The sequence below is a fragment of the Lethenteron reissneri genome, chromosome 30, assembly GCF_015708825.2.
Source record: "Lethenteron reissneri isolate LAM-NWPU_2019-01 chromosome 30, ASM1570882v1, whole genome shotgun sequence".
NCBI lineage: Eukaryota > Metazoa > Chordata > Hyperoartia > Petromyzontiformes > Petromyzontidae > Lethenteron > Lethenteron reissneri.
The window spans coordinates 14554234-14570172 of NC_083808.1; the positions used below are offsets into that span (position 1 = coordinate 14554234).

Here is a 15939-nt window from a genome sequence, read left to right on the forward strand (position 1 = left end):
AGTCTACGTATGGTTGTGTGTGAGTCGCTGTATGTGTGTATGTCGATTTGTTTGTGTAACTCCATGTGTGTGTATCTAAAGTGGATGTCTGTGTGTGTGAGCCCATATCTGTGTGTGTGAGTCCATGTGTTTGTGTGTGTGGGTCAATGTCTGTGTGTGTGCCTAAGTCGATGTGTGTGTCTTTTTCACCCGGGCATCGCCGAGTACTTCCCGCTAGTAGGTAATAACTGCAAACCTTTAGTGCACTGCCCCGTACAATTGCTGGCCATAGTATTGACATCATGTTCATCATCTGCTGGTGTGAATCTGTTCCTTAGATTCCCCGTGTAGATTTTTAGATATGAGGCAATATAGTTAAAATATCACGTCAGATAAAAAAAAAATCTAAAATGACTAAAACAAAAACATTTTGTGAATTCCAAATGTTCGAATGCAAATACTGATTGAAGTCTTTGAGATTGTAAGTATCGGCCTAAAAACGTCGCGGATGCCGCACCCACAAAGGGCAGTTGAGTCGGAATGCTCCACGGCGACGGGAACTACAAATTCATCAACACCATCGATATTATCCATAATATAGTTTTTTTGGGTTAGATCGTGTAAATATAAATGTGTTGTTAAACCCGCCACCACCCAACACAGCCAATTAGTAAGGTTTGTCACGTAAACAGAACATGAAAATTCGTTTCCCAGTAATTACAACGAGCATCATCATGCGGACAGCCAGATCTGGTTGTCCTGCTGATGCGTCATACTCAGATTGTAAATATTGTGGATTTGCTCTCCAACACACCGGTGTGCTGTAGTAGTAACACATGGGCATGTTCTGTTTACGTGACAAACCTAACTAATTGGCTGTGTCGTGGTGGCGGGTTTAACGACACATTTATATTTACGTGATCTAACCCAAAAAAAATCTATATTATGGATGATATTGGTTGCGACAGCCTACGTGTTAAACTGACCATCGATATTGTTGCGGCCCAAGTCGTTTGTTTGCTTGTTGATGTGGTACAAAAAGCTTTTCACATGAAATATCAACTTTAAAATGAGTTTGACTGAATTGTATCACACTGGAAATTAAAAACTCATAGGGTTTCACCTGTGTAAAAAGTGCCAACTTTTTTATTTCGACTTGCTTATCAGAGTATAATAAATAAACTTTAAATGTAACACAGTGCAAAATATATAATATTAAATACGGCTAATTTTCCTTAAATTCCTGAGTTATTTGGGAGATGAGATGGTTATGACTGAAGATAGTTTAAAACCTTAATTAAAAATACATGTACATTTAGTTCTTACTACTAACAACACCATCAATATGTAAAAACATGATAATTTAAGCATTAGTAATGAAATACTTTGACTGTATTTTACCCACTAATTGTTTAGAAGTGTCACAAAGTTGTTGAACTTCTTTCACACCATACGTAGCCAACCGTACTAATCGGAGGTACGGTGATGTGAAACTCAGTAAATTAATGCAAGACATGTATAGCTACTTAATAATACATGATGAAATATCATCAACATCAAGTACTCTCCTCTTCCAGTAGGTAAACATTTATATATGTTAACTCATTTTTTGCTGTGACGTTCTCCACAGACACATTCACAGAAATACTATCAAGGGCATTCAACTTGTGAAGTCCCCAAAACAAAGACGTCCACACAGTGCTTTTGGTCACAGGACCAAATGCATACGACTTGACGAGTTCTCTTGGAAGATTGTAATTCTTAGACAAAACCATTATACTCGCTGTTGGTGTAACAGTAGGGTTACGACAATGAAATGTAATGCGAGCGGTGACGCTGTAAGTTCCTTTCTTGGGCACGATCAGATGGCGTTTGTCGTTGTGGCACTTCATGCCCCCCGACATCAGGACGTCTCCATGGGTAACTTTGCAGTCCCACTGCAGGACCTTAACGCTGTGCGTGGTAGTGTCTGCAACAAAAATAGATTGTTACCACTTTGCGTTTGTGTTGTCGTTCATTTGTGCATAAACATGGATTTAACATAACACATAGTCAGGTGACACTTTTATTCTGACTTTTTGAAGTGTTGTTCTGATTTCCTGGATCTTGTCCTGATGACGTTCGATGCAGTTTCAAACCAAACATCTTATCTAATTGCTAAATGTGGTTGTAAGAATTGTTCTTCAACTTACTGATGAGCTGAAACAATAATTTACACGTTCAACGCTTGTATGTGTGACTATTTAATGGTGTGGCTGTGTCGGGGCATAGAGGGTCTAACACAAAATGTGGTCCTGTCATCACGTGGCTTAACCGAACATCAATTATTAATCAAAACTTGGATTTATGACTACAATAATTTAGGTGCCATGTTTTTCATTGTAGCATTATAACCTCCATATTATTCATCTAATTATAATCAGCCATGCTTCAGAGCGCCGTGCAGCTAAAACGCATCAAATTGGCACAGTGGGGAGCACATGTGTGCATCTGCAAGTTATCTCAGTCAACCCATAATACCTAAATTTGTCTTCGTGAAATGTGAAATTTGCCTTTTTTGCCTTTCACATTTCATGTGGCCTCAATGTGCACCTAGATTATCACAAGCGCTGGTGATGAAATCACCGCCACTTTGTAACGAACGGCAATTGTTGTTGTATGTGTCTGGAAAGCCTTCGTAGTTCTCTCCTGGTTAAACAAAAAAAGCTGATAAATGTAGTAACTTATCATAAATGCTCAGGAATGGCGCTTGCCCCAAAAATCTATGAAGACTACATGGAGTATATGTTTCATTGTTTACAAACATGATTAAATGTATGCATGAATGGGAAGTGGTAGTGTAGTAATGAGCGCACTGCTTCGACCCTAGTTCGATTTCCACTCATAACCAACATCGGTGATGAATATCTGAAAACCAACATCAATAATGAATATCTGAACTGGTTCTGGACATCCCCTAAGTCGACTCAGCCTCAAAATGAGCACCTGGTGTGATGTCAGAACATTGGGACTATGGAGACAAAGCCGGGCGGGCGTGGTGCTGGCCACCAACCCCTTTGTGTGCTGTGCTGGCCTTCATAGGTGCTCATATAACAGCTACACCGGAAATATTTGTCTTCTTTCTATATATCTATGCATCTTTGGGACTGACTCAAGTAGAGTTTTTTCTACACATTTGTGGAATTCTGGTATCAAGAGAAAAATTCAGCAAAATGCGTTCTGCCTCATCCACGTTGCACTTTCCTGACACGCACCCGTTCCTGCAGGCGGACAGCCAAGCGTAAACAAACCAATTACCAAATACAAGTCACTCCATGAGTTATGCCTCACACTTGATCGCATCTATAAGGGCCTCGTATCGTATTCTGAATGCTGGGGCAGTCGGCATACGTATTTACCAGTGGTGAAAAAGGGCCGGAATGCCCCGGAACACTGTGGTGGGAGTGCAAATTTTAATTTGACCGCATTCCGAAAAGGAATCAAGGATTCATCTCGTACATTTTTTCTTCTCCCTAACTTTCCACGAACTATTAAGGTTTCCATACGGAAATATTTACTCTCCTGTGTTCTGACTGGACTGCCCAGGACAACGCCTCTGTATTTTCAAGCCAATAGAAGTGATTTTATAATACACAATATATATGTATACTCAATATCTACTTTTTTGGTTAGTTCTTAAAAAGCCATGATTAAAGAATCACATCTAAAACACGGTTTTCCTCTAAATATGCCCGATAAGATAACACTATATTGGGGGTCACTCGACCTCCAATATAGTGTTATTGAGGGAGCCGCTCGATTTGGGTACTGCGGGGTACGGAGCTATAGCTCAGACGTTGGTGTCCGACAACCAGGAACCTTGTGTTCAGATTCTAAATTCTGGGTTGGACACCACGGTCATTCAGAAGAATATGGAGTTGGCTCATGCAGCTCCGGCACGTCTGGTAGAGGGCGTTGTCGGGAATGCGGATGCTGAGCCTTGCACGCGACGATCCCGGGATGTGGTTAATTGCTGTGTTGTCCGTCCCTCTCGCCTGGAACCGGATATCACGCCACGCGAATTCATCTAATCTTCATATTGCTGGGGTCGAGTGTCGAGTGCGTCCGGCGACCCGGGGTGGGTGCCCACTGCAGTTGCTCCCAGGCAAAGCGATTCTGTTCTGCCCCCGGGCGCTGTACACCTGGTTTCCCCTGAATGGGCTACACCCATTTCAAACCTATATAACATCCTGCTTTAGCAGCTCTCCTGGTATATTTTTTCCTGCCTCAGCAGCTCTCCCGATATATTTTTTCACCTGATGACGAATGCTTGTGTTGCGATCGAAACGTCATGATATTTTTTATTATTTTTATTTCTACTTGGCTTTACCAAAAGACCCAAAGAATATGAATTCCTTCAGTCACAAAAGCTTTAAGTCAAGAATTGTACTCCTGCCACGGCATTCCAGCCCATTTCCACCACTCACTGTATGCAATACCAATTGTGGAGATTATTTGTTTAGATTATCGGACTGATTTACATTTCCACATGATAATCTACCCTCGTTGAGCTATAAATTAGTGGGCTTTACCTGGTAAATAAGTACAATTGTTTAGTTCAGAGTAATTTTCTAATTTGAACCACGACGCTGGCACATAACGGCCTACTTTTTTCGAGTATCGGCACGAAGAAGCAGATCGCGTTTATTTGCTTGGTGAGAACAGTCATAATCAGGGCGGCCTGCCGGATTTAAATGACGAACCTCCACAACAAGCAGTGAACTCGGTACCTCTGGGCCGCGTCACCGTCGGGTACGTTTATGAGAGTACCTTTATTGTGCGCCAACGTGAGATGGGCGATCGGTGTTGGGGTTTTCTTGAGCAGCTCGCTCATGTCTTTGAGGGAGTTAACTATTATAGGAGACACAGGACACGAGAGATGGAGTTTAGAATGATTGTAAAATGCCTAGAATGATTGGAAAATGCCGTTTGTATGACTCACCGTGTGCACTGCGATTTCGCCACCTCGTCGTGCAACCTCAGCACTCGAGAGCGTGCCATGACATTTAATGTACCACTCGAAATCAGTGTGATCATTATCACGAGGTTATAAGGACATGCAGTGAGGTGGACAGTACACGATGCTTACCAAGATATTCCGTGAAGTTAGACCTTGATTGCTGTCAAAAAAGTAACATGAAATAAGTGGATGGCATAGTTATGAATAAGAGCACGTAGATATCAACCCATGTCTATAGTAATAGTCAAAGCGGTAACTTTACACCTCATTCATTGAATTTGGTGCAGCAGTCTAGGAGGCGCTCTACAGGCACAAACACACATAACAGATTAAAATCTGCCAGACTTGTGTAAAAATACTGTTGTGTCAGATGTTATTGGCAAAAGCATTCCATCTGAATGATGGCAGTTCGTTCAACACAAAGCCCATTGTTTGCACTGTATACAGACTTATTGTGCGTTGTCGTGGGGCATTATGCGTTATGATCTTTAAGTGAATTGTAAGCGATATGAATTTCTTTACATTAACCGGCCAACTTTAAATCAACAAAAGTGACGTCACAGTAGAAGGATAGAGGAACATTATAGGTTAAAGCCAAATAAGCGTACACAACACTGAACACATTAATCAATAACATGGTGGCCTCAAAAGGAAACAATATATGGAGGCGGTGTCCGGTTTACGACGGTCAAATTTACAACGATTGACATTTACGACGTTTATATTGCTCCACCATGGGTCGATTTACAACGCAAAAACTTGGTTCACGACGTACCTTCCGACGTGACTCCGGAAACATTTGAAGGGAGTCAGTCTGGTTCCTATGTGGCTTGGCGTGCAGCTTTTATTATTTTCAAGTGGTTATGTGGATTTTTACTCATTAAACCCAATTAAATATGGCTGACAAAGGGGGAAAAAACGTAGGCAAGTGATACTGTTTCTACTTTCTGGGAAAATAGGGTCCGATTTTTACGACGGGGTTTCCAGGAAGGCATTCTAACATCGTAAAATTGGGGACAAAACTTGTTCTTGCTACGAGAAGGGCAATTGCCCAAAACGCTGCTTATTACGTAATTTTTATTTAAAAGTCAGTGCTTTACTCACGACTATTTGGAGTTGTTGTTAATTGTGCTTGCGAACCACTGCCAACGCAGCAGCAGAAGCATCACCAGGTAATTGGTTCTATGTGTAGTGACATTGGGGATATCACTGTATGGTGCCGACCTGGGAGGGCCATGGCACGCGATGCACTGTCATCGCATACACCCTGTGAGCGGGTATAGTACCAGCCCTAGCGGGGCTTGGTGAGCGCTGGATAGCGCAGGCACTACGCATAGCATGTGGTGGGGGCTCCCACGAGGGGGAGCGGAAGAGTGTCAGCCCAAGGACAGGGTTGCCCCAGACCATGGCACTCTAGTTGACTCGGCATACACGTGATCTGGAGTGTCCATAGAGAGGCACCCAGGTGGGGGGACTAGGGGGTGATCACCTGTCCAGGGGGAGCTCTCGAGAGGGATTGAGAGGGAGCTAGAAGGCTCAAGAAGGCGGGCGGGGTCAAGGGCAGAGCAGCCCTGACCGTAGGGGGATATAAGGCGGGTCTCTGAGAGGGACCGGGGTCGCTGCAATCTACAAGCTGGAAGCTCTACGTCTCAAGCTGGAAGCTCTTCAAGGCAGCCACGTGGTTGCGGACCCGAGTGAGGGCCCGACCCTTCGTAGCAGTAACTCCTCTGTATAGAGTAGTTAGCTGGGTGGTCACCACCCTAGGCTGTATCTGGTGAAGGGGCAGTTACCCCTTGTGTTACGTGTTACAAATAAATGTGTTGCATCTAAAAGGAACAACGTCTGCGATTCAGTTGGACTCACTACATATGTAAGCGTAGAGGGTGCTGGCTTGTGGTACGCATGTAGCAATGCACACCAAGAGGTTCAATGGAATTCTGCCTTGGCAGACCGCCATGGGCAGGGTTTGCGTAATCAGGCGGAATGACGAGTGCATGGCGTGAGAACTCCTTACCCATTGTGCGTGCGCATTCGCTTCGTCGTCTGTTTTCCAGGTCGATATTAACTGTGGGGTGAGCGCAGACAACACAGTGGCCATTGTATTTTAGTTGTGTTTGCTGGCAAAATGTAAAACATTATTACACTTTCAAATACAACCGATGCATTCATTATATATTACTCAAAATATCTAACAGTGAACACTGTGTGGGTATAGAATTCTCTACGCTCGATCAGGGCGGCTCTGTACCATCCGCGACCACACGCAGTGGCGACTCCGACGATCGCTCGGATTGTGTGGAGCGCTGTCCGCACTGACGATGCAGCTTACAGAACCCCGTATTTCGGTTTCGTGGCTTTTTACACCACAGTACACTACTGAATTTCATACCTGTCAACCCCTTATCAGTGCCTACCTTATTACAGACCAATTCAGACATTATTGGTCACCCCGTGCCCTTATAAATCTCAACGTTCATCCTACAAAGTCTCATCACAAGGGAGAAACACAAACAAATAGATGAAAAAATTTCCTATTGAAACGGCTGTACGCTATATGGACCTGAAAACTCAATTTCCCCATACAAGAATACGGAATACACCGTATGGGTTCACAAGTATGTATTTCAAAACAACAAAACGAGCGGCGGTAATGGTGACGATGGATTTCTCCTCTCACAGTGCGTGCCGGGTGGCCCGAGTCGTGAGTGGTTTCACTTCATGGTGAAAGTTGACATTGACATTCCACATCCGATTTGAACTCGATAGTTTAGACAAGACTCTCTTGCAATCACTTTTAATGTTAACACAAAAAAAGTCCCCTTCCGATTGGAAACGCGTTGACAACATGACAGCTGCCTCTGCTGATTCACTGTCAGCCAAATTTAAAGCTAACTTGATCGCTAAATTCAACCTCCTATCAAAGAAGAAGCCAGAACCACACATCACAAAGCTGGATGTTAACAGGATCGTTATCAATCAGAGTAACATCCCGATTTCGGACAATCTGAAAACGGTACTGGCTAAAGGGCTGAATTTCGCTGTCACCCCTAAACATATACCAGTAGAGGATGTGATCTCTCAGGTCGATGTAGCCCTCAAAGGCATAGGACACATCCAATCGGACACTGCGAGAGATGAAATAGCCACTATTCTCACGAATGCTAAGAAACCCATTAGCAACATTAGCAAAAACGAACGCTCTGAACTCGCAAATTTGAAAAAGAGGGATGATATAGTCATCCTCTTGGCCGACAAGGCCAATGCTACTGTTATCATGGATAAAAACTCATACAACAACAAAATCCAGGACCTACTCAATTATGGTAGTTACTCCAAAATTAAAAGTGATCCGACTAACAGCCTAACGACAAAAACCAACAAGATCATCACCAGTTCGACTTCCCTAATTGAACCAACCAAACGTCCCTCCCTAAAACCCTCGGCTGCGAGACCTAGCAGATTATATGGTCTTCCCAAGATCCATAAAGAAGGTACCCCACTACGGCCCATCGTGTCCACGATCAACTCACCTACTTACAAGCTAGCCTGTTTTATATTGGATACTTTGCTTCCCTTCACTGGCAAGACCACCTCAGCAATACTTAACTCAACCCAATTGGTTTCTATGGTCAAATACATTGTACTGTCTCCTGACGAGGTCCTCGTTAGTTTTGATGTGGTCTCTCTGTTCACCAAGGTTCCAGTGCCTGACACCATAACAATAATTGAAGACTTGGACTGAACTCGGATTTACCTGCGCTGGTTAGGCACTGCCTCACCAACACTTACTTTACCTGGAATGGTACCTTCTACAAACAAAATGAGGGTACCCCTATGGGTTCCCCCCTGTCACCAGTGATAGCCAATGTTTTCATGGAAAAATTCGAATCAGATGCCATCCAGACATCCACCCTTCGTGGATGATACTTTCGTCATTTGGCCACATGGCCTCCCAGCATTGAACCAATTTCTAGACCACATCAATTCCAGACACCCATCCATCAAATGTACCATGTAAGTGGAGAAAGATGGCAAGCTACCATTCTTGGATGTTCTGTTTGAGAGGAGGCCCGATGGCTCTTTGAGAGATTCTGTTTACAGGAAGTCCACCCACACAGATTCCTACTTGAAGCCTGATTCCCACCACCACCCGGCTCAAAAGAATTCCCTCATCAAAACACTATACCATAGGGCTCATTGCATCTCAGACCAACACCACCTGGCCCGTGAATTGAAACATGTACAGCTGGCCCTCAAGATGAACGGATACTCTGACCATACTATCCGCCAAGCTGTTTCTCCCACCATGCAGAAACAACCACCTGAAACTCCGATCAAAATCATCACGTTGCCATACATAGCAGGCGTTACCAAAAAGATTTCCAAAATTCTAAACAAACGCAAGATCCAGGTCCGATTCAATAAAGTACATAAAATCCGTGATCTGATCCCATCCGTAAAGGATGTCATTCCTGACTTACAGTACCCTGGTGTTTACAAATTGAGTTGTGCCTGTGGTGACTGCTATATTGGGGAGACGAAGCGACATATTTCTGACCGAATTCGCGAGGACAAATCAGATTTGAAACATGGCAGAACGAATTATTCGGCCGTAGCTGATGTTCATGAGAACCCGTTGTATCATGAGAACCCATTGTGTTTCAACACAACGGGTTCTCATGATATAATTTTCTCTGATACCAAAGTACTCTGCAAACTTCCCGGTTACTACCAAAGATTTGTCCATGAAGCCATCCAGATATAATGTACAAACATAGACACAACTTCAACCGAGAGGATGGTTTTAAACTAAGCAATCATTGGAAAAATGTCATCAACCAAGCCAAACTCTAGCTGCCTTATAATTGTACAGCCATAGTAGTTTTTTAGCTTTTCACAAACTGCTTGCCTGCAACCCACCGGCGTGCATAACAAAAGGCAGCGTAATTCTTGCTCTCTTATCTACTTACGCCATCTACATCACAAGGCATCGGCTGCCGCTCCAGGCATAGCCGCAGTTGCAGCACTGGTCGTCACCTCACCAGCTTATACCCCCCCCCCCCCCCACGGACCATCTTGGCTCCTCCCCCCTCCCCTTAACCAGTATATAAGGTCGTGTCTCTTAGAGCTCTCTTCACTTGATACAGTAATTTTGCTGTGACGGTTCCACCTGAAGGCGGAGGCTTGTGTTGCCTCCGAAACGTCGTGATTTAATTTATTTGTTTTCTTTTTAACCTACGTGACTTTACCGAAAAAACCCAAAGAGTATTCCACATCCTGCTGCGCATGGGGGTTCTCCACTTTCCTTACGTTATGGATGTCATCCCAGGTCACTGTGGCAAATGAGATTCATCCTGGTCTTTTGCATTCTCGCCGGGTCAAAACAAATTACTTGACGATGCTAGTGCTGACCTCACCCAGACAATCCCTGCTCCCCAATAGGTCTCAATTCATCATCATCATTGCCATGATCAATCCACTGCTTGATGAAGACTTCCCCAAACAAGCCGGCACCACCTCTCACGATCCACCACCTGCACCGGAGCTGATCTCATTGCTCCATCTTCTCGGTGGATGTTCCATTGTCCATCAGCCCTCCTATCCGTCACGCAGCCCCACACGTTCGACTCAGATCTCACTTAAAATTGAGATCGGAATGGCGAGCAGTACTTTGTAAGATACGTTTGTGTGTTGTGTCTGTCTAGTTTGTTGTGTCTGGCTCGTGTGTTGTGCCTGTCTAGTCTGTCCTTGCACGCCGTCGTTTCCCGCACCTCCGATGAGCACGGTTGGCTACGTACGGTGCGATATAAGTGGAATATACTTACGGTAGTAGTCTCACTTGTATTCTCTGATCTGCACTCTATCCTACTGCTGCCACGTGTTCTGACACTTCTGTACTAGTATATCGATTGGCCTGTGAAAGTACAGCATCTAGATGTATGCCGTCATGTTTCTTATGTTGGGATTGTTAAACGGTAACTTGTTTAAGAATCGGCTACTGTTTCCGTGGGTAAGGAACCAGTAACTGAGTCCAGTGGAATAAAAAAAAACGAATGCACTGATTAAAACTCGCCCCTATTGTTTCAAATGCCACTCCGGGAGATGGAATTGAACCGGTGACTCCTTTGGGTGGCGAGTCTCGTGTGCTGCTGCGAGCCGTGACACCGCTATAGGCAACGCCCTTCATTTTTCAGTTGACTACCGAAACCCTTTGCGTTTAATGCTCGAGACATTCATGTCTGTGCGGCAAACCGGTAACCGGTTTTACCCAGTTCTCTCGATACCGGTAATGCAAAGCGCCCGGTTGTGACCGATCCCAGGTTGGCATTGTCTGTGTTTGTACCACACGTATTTGTTGAGTTTGCTCCCGTTGTCTCATTTGTGCTGCCTCATTTGTCTTGTCCTATTGTCGCGTTTGAAGCATGGAGCGGTTGCGCGGTGGATCGCGCAATGTGCAACGTACCAGCGGGCACCTGGGTTTGATTCCAGGCCGCGTCTATAGTAACATGAGTGGCGAGTGATATTTAAACTGCAGGTTCTAGACCTTCCTCCACAAACATGCACTGACCAGCATGGTGAAGTATGGTCAAATCATCCCCGTGATCCACACGATGTGGGGTGGTCATCATCCAGCAGCGGATTAATAAATAGGTTATGTTGATTTATTTGGTATTAAGTTTGTACTCTTTAGTTCGCTCTCGTGTGTGCTCTCATTTCACAAACTTACATACACAGTAAAAACAAATATATGATTTGTCCAATACAAATGTATAGCGAATGTAATAATTATAATTGCGACTTATAACGCGCAGTGTTCGCTCACTCCCATAGATAGAGGACGCCTCAAGAGACGCAAGGAACCACAGACAAAGCAGGAAGGCAACCCATGCGGTGAGGCGGCGCTCACAATTGCCCAAGCTCTGCGGTTCTCTATGTAGTAAAGTGGCATCCGCCAATTAATGAGTGTTTACATATGGGAGCAAACCGGAGCACCGGGACAAAATCCACACATGGGAGGGGGACTCACTCTACCCCATTCATAAGGGACAGGTGGGGTCCACACTTTGCTGTATTGCGATCTCCTGACGAGCCAGGGTATGGCGCCTCCTCGACGCCCATTATTGCAGGTGATCCATCAACCTTCGCTGCCTCCACAGCGCTGGGTTACAGGCTACGTACATCGCCCCCACAGACCGGCAATGATTGTGAGCGATGGAATATTACATGGCGAGCAGACTCAGCTAGCCATGTAACATTCTACAGAATCAGAATATATATTTATACTGGAGGAATCCGATGAGCTATGAAGCTCTTTTCACAGATGTCCAGTAGGGGTGGGTAATAACGTTTCAACAACAAGCAATACAAACACATGATAGTAGAGCAAAGTACAACCAAGGTAAACAAATCACCCAAACACATACAAATAAAACTAAACCATCCCCATCCTACCAGACAAAGCCCAATGAGGTATTAAGTTGTTTTTCAAAGAGACCTGGCCACAAATGATAGCTCAAAAGTGTTTTATCATTAGGACATTTATAGCAGCAAAATAATCTAAATAATCTCAATGCATGTTTCTAAATGTAGAGGGAAAACCAGAGGACACGGATAAAAAATCCACGCAACTACGAGGAAAACAGGCAAACTCAAAATATACAGCAGGCGTCAGGATCGGGATCGGAACCCCCCACCTCCTGCATACCAGGCGAGGAAGATGACATCACACCACTGTGGCGACACGGGAACGTGGGTGAGGAGTAGGTGAAACTCACGTGGCCGTCCTGGTAGCGCAGGGGTCGCGGCAGCACCGAGAGGACGAGCAGCGCCATCAGTAGCAGCAGCGCCGCGCCCTGCGCCGTCGCCCGTGCCCTGCGCCACGCAGGCGGCGGCCGCGGTAGCGGCGACGCCACGAGCACGGGACCTCCCGCATGGGTGCGCACAACGGGGCCGTTCGGCCACGTGGTGGGTGTCCCCCCCGTGCTTGTGATGATGCGGGGGTGCCCCCCCGTGCGTGTGATGATACGGGGGTGCCCCCCCGTGCGTGTGATGATGCGGGGAGTTCCAGCTGTGTGCTTGCATCATCGCGGCGCCGTTCCCCGAGTTCTGGCTTCGCAGATTTTCGCTGCGATTCTCAACTCTCACCGCTCAAACAGATCCTCCTTTCTATCTACTCAGGGGAGCAGTGCTCACACGTATGTATGTTGAACTCTTGGACAGTACGTAGCCAACTGTGCTAATCGGAGGTGCACATGTGTGCATGAAGTGTCTCGATATATATGCCCGCGGTGTGTCGCAGCGAGGAGGTCACTGGTGGTGGAGGTGGAGGAGGTAGTTGAGTCTCCCTCGAGCTCTTGACCGCAACTGCCACGGAAACTCGGAAGGGGGCAGTGCCTGTTGCGTCGCCGTGACGGCACCACGAACCTGACCGTCAGCACCTCCTCCACGAGCAACGAGCCAAGCACCTTCTCCTGGATGAGCAGTCCTATAGCCTCCTCCCCACCCTGCCTCCCAGCCTCGCACGATCTCACCTGCCATCAAAACCACCACCACCTCAAGTGACCTTGAGCGACGTGACAGGGCTTTGTAGACGACGCAGGGGCACTATAATCACGACCCGCACGTAGCTTCGCCTCCCCACACGAACACCGCGTGAACCAAGGCGCAGACCCTGGTGGTGGAGGGGGGCACGTGGAGCCAATGGACGTGGTTCTCGCTGTGAAACACGCCGCGTCCCTCGCTGCCAAGTCAACGAGCAGGCGATTCGCCCTCCGTCTCAGATCTCTCCCTCCACATAACGAATACACTAACGTACGGCGGCATATCGTGTCACAGAACTGTGACACAACTAATACCGCAGTGAACTCAATGCGTGTTGTGTTGTATTTAACACGCATCATGCGAGTTACCGGTTTAAGCACTGTCGTTGAGGAGTGCTAAACACTGGGCTTCGCGTGGCACAAAAATGCAGTTTTGGGACACAGAGAGACTCACAATTTAGTTTTCCCTGCAGTCACAGCTGCAGCTCTGTGTTCGTAATTCACGTTCACGACACCGGGTTTTCACGATAAATGAGTGTAATGGGTGCACGCGGCGTTCGCGTGATTATGCGCCCACATTAACCACACGTTTTCCACAACGGTATTTCCTGCCAGCTCCTGCAGCAAGTCGACAGAAAATCGCTGAGAACGCAAATAATACAAGGCGCGTAGGGTTGCAGTTTTGCTCAAGGCAGGGTTTATGAGAAATGGCACGAGCTGAACTGATCAAATCTGACAAGGAAACACTACATCTGGATGTTCTGAGCCTATGGACACGCCACTGTTTCCTTAACTGAGCCATACGCGTCCACAATTTCAACGGCGTTTTCACAGCGAATTCAAAGTTTCCCCATGCACAAAGCAGCCAATGAGTGATTTTTTTTTATTTCATTCGTTTTACCCAGGAAAGGATCATGACTTTTTTTCAGGAGGGTTCCTGACACGTTTGCACAGTACGGTATCGGGCGATCTTGCTATGTATCATTTGCAGGCATTTTTTTTTCGTTGGGGTGTTTGGCCGATACGAGTTACTGAATGTTTGTTTGTCGCTGTGGGGGGACGGGAGTGCCGGGGAACTCAGAGGAAACCCATTTAGAACAGGGGGACAAAGATAGAACATACAAACTCGACACGGAGAGGCGACTAAGTCTGGAATATAAACCTGGCGCTTCCTCTTGCTGCGAAGCGCGAGTGTAACCACACTCACCTAAGATAAAGATCCCCCGTGTAGCCCTAACAGGCTGTTGGGGCAAGTGCTGTTAGAGAGCACCAATGAAGGACGGCACGGAACATGAGGAAGTGTGTCGCCAGTACTACGCCCGAGTGGCGATGATTACTCACAGCACCAGGTACTCATTTGAGACTGAATCGACCTAGAGGAGGCCCAGAACTGGTTCAGATAATCGTTACTGGTGTTGACCGTGAGCGGGAATCGCCGGGTTTGTAGCGCAATGCGCTAACAGCTGCACCACCTAGCCGAATTCAATTAAGGTCGCTGTGACTGCAGCGCTGCACAACGATGGAGATGAACTCTCCCTTGAATTGTGATCTACTAAAATAGCAAACGAGTCATCGTGGTAAAGTTTATATTTGAGTAGTTATACGATTTTGAAATGGCCAATTACTTTATATAGGACAGAACTGCATTATTGTCATACCTGGGAAGAGTGCCCAGGTTCCACCCAGAGGTCGCAATCAGGTACCCGATACCTGTACCTTACCCGATACCCGGCCGGGTACGGGTAAGGAATTAAAACCCCCTTCTTCTTGGTTCTTTCGGTAAAGTCACGTAGAAGGGAAGTAATAAAATAATACAAATAAAACATAATAAAACAATTCTCACGACGTTTCGGCCACAACGCAAGCAGCCGTCCTCAGGTGAAAACCAGGTCTTTCGAGGCGACAGCGTCTGAATGAAACAGCACACGTGCTTGGAGCATATATATAAGCTGGGTTGGAAGGGGGGAAAAGAGCGCCTTGACAAAAGAATATGCATATCAAAAGGCATTTAGCATATTTATGCAGGTATGTGATTAGTACTACTCATGCCCGTGCATTCTGCAGGATTAGCAGCATCAAAGGGAAGGGATATGGGAAATGTAGGTATGTGATTAGTTGTGGCCGAAACATCGTGAGAATTGTTTTATTATGTTTTATTTTTATTATTTTATTACTTCCCTTCTACGTGACTTTACCGAAAGAACCAAGAAGATGAATCCCTGCAGTCACGAAAGCTTTTAATCGAGAATTAAAACCCGTTTGCGACCTCTGGTTCCACCTCACAGTTGCACCAGCTTGAGTGAATAATGATCCAACACTTACATATTCACTCCACTCACTCGCCCCCTCCTCATCATTCTTATGTCGCTACTACCATGGTTACTTTTCCCCTGAACGTCACTCATTGATTCCTCCCCCAAT

At 45.8% G+C, this 15939-nt stretch overlaps 1 long non-coding RNA gene across 1 annotated transcript; it reads right to left on the bottom strand.

Moving 5' to 3' along the window:
• Nucleotides 1-1126: 1126 nt before the first annotated feature.
• LOC133349605 (uncharacterized) lies at nt 1127-13294 on the bottom strand. Its single transcript, XR_009755965.1, has 5 exons — nt 12754-13294; nt 6993-7043; nt 5108-5138; nt 4789-4869; nt 1127-1948 (listed from the first exon to the last, which is right to left on the bottom strand). It is a non-coding gene; the product is annotated as an uncharacterized LOC133349605 (long non-coding RNA).
• Between the last annotated feature and the right edge of the window lie 2645 nt (nt 13295-15939).